This window comes from Arachis ipaensis, chromosome B06, assembly GCF_000816755.2.
Source record: "Arachis ipaensis cultivar K30076 chromosome B06, Araip1.1, whole genome shotgun sequence".
Classification (NCBI taxonomy): Eukaryota; Viridiplantae; Streptophyta; class Magnoliopsida; order Fabales; family Fabaceae; genus Arachis; species Arachis ipaensis.
In genome coordinates this window covers 49997110-49998939 of record NC_029790.2, presented here as the reverse complement: position 1 = coordinate 49998939, position 1830 = coordinate 49997110, and the positions used below count along the sequence as shown (strand labels likewise).

General features: G+C 34.4%; 1 long non-coding RNA gene across 1 annotated transcript; it reads left to right on the top strand.

Annotated features, from left to right (window-relative positions):
- LOC107648190 lies at nt 426-1043 on the top strand. The gene is made up of 3 exons (XR_001621778.2): nt 426-520; nt 610-717; nt 948-1043. It is a non-coding gene; the product is annotated as an uncharacterized LOC107648190 (long non-coding RNA).

The following is a 1830-nucleotide window of genomic DNA, read 5'->3' as shown; positions in this document are numbered from 1 at the left end:
TTTACTGCCAGAGTGCTGTCGAAATTTCTCAATTTTTTCCCTGTTTATAGTTTCTTAGTTTAATTAGTATGTTCAGTTTTTGTTAAATTAGTCGATTTAGCTATGCATGCTTAGTGGATTATAGGTGGTTAGGAACTAGGAAGTCATATCTGATTTGTAGTGGATTTAGGTTGAACTTTTTGGTTGCTGCTGATGCCTGGAATGTTCTCTTCTCAAATTGTATAGTGCGTGCTATTTTATCCTTGTTAATGGCTTTTTATGCTAATTTTTATATCGCTGCTGATTGCCATTTCTGCTTGCTGCCATTTAATTCATATAAATTGATCTTGATTAGTGCTGATTTGATTTTAGTGAGTTCATATGGGTTGATTTTGCTGTTTATTTAAATTCAGAAACGTCCTAGTAATACTTGTCTCTTGTTATGTAGAAAATGTCTGCGCAGAATAAGAAAAATAGGGCACAACAGAAATTTAGGCATCGAAAGGGCCCAATAAATTTTGCAAGAATACGTGCAAGATTGGTACAATTTTTAATTCTTTGTGAATTTGTTTGTGTATGTGTGGTGTGCCTTTTAACTCTATATAACTACTATTTGAATTGGACTTATAGGCTGCTTCTAAGGAAAATAATGAACCACCTACTCAAGCAGAAATGTTTGTTGAGACTCGCCAAAGCACAAAGGGAAAATCATTGGATGAAGACACTCTGGATGTTATAGTAAGTATTAATTATGAGTTAATTTGGTTAAAATAGGTTATGGATTTCTTGTATCTTGGCAATTTGTCCATCACTTGTGGTTATTTTTATGCTTGCGTTGAGTTAAAGAATCTTGACATTATTTTTAATCTCTATTATTTGTTTCGATGTTGTCAAATGATATATGCCTTTAGTCCAATTGTGTATTTACTCTTATTTTATTACTATTATTTTTCTTCACATTAATATAGGCACATTTGCAAGCTGAGAATAAAAAGTCTAAAGAATCAGCAATTAGAGCTTTCCAATCCATATTTGGGAAAGAGAAGGCAGGGAGAGTGCGATGTTTAATTCAAATAGTTTAGAATATTTATTGACACTAAACAATTAAAAAAAAACTGAAATTAATTTAATTCACGAGAAAATTATTGTAAATAAAAAATTATATATCACAAAAAAATCGTTGTCAATAGTTACAAAAGACAATGGTGTTAAAACCGTTGTCAAAGAGGACTACATAATAAAACCGTTGCCAAAACGCGTCTCTAAAGGTAACGCTTTAAAACCGTTGTTTTAGATGACTATAAAATGGCAATGGTATTAAAACCGTTGCCGAAAATGACATCAACTGTAACGCTTTAAAACCGTTGTCATAGATGGCTATAAACTGGCAACGGTTCAAAAACCGTTGCCGAAACCTGGCACCAACGGTAACGGTTTAAAACCGTTGGCTATGTGAATAATAAAACGACAACAGTTTAAAACCGTTGCCTATCCAGTTACGGTTTTAAACCGTTGTCATATTAATAGGAACGGTTCGAAACCGTTGCTTATTAAGTAACGGATCAAAACCGTTGTTTAAAACTTTTCGTCAAAACCGTTGTCTTAGGCACTAACTGTGGCAACGGTTTTTCTGTTACCGTTGCCTTAGGTAAAAAACCATTGCCTTTGAGCATTGGTAACGGCCGCATATACCACATGTCAAAAACCGTTGTCAAAGCGTTGCCTAAAGTTTTGGGAACGGTTTTTCAATCTACGGCAACGGTTTTTGACCGTTGCGAAAAGCCTTATTTGTTGTAGTGAAGAGCTATGAGGGAGGAGCAAGAAAGACAAGGAAGAGACATAGAGGAGCTC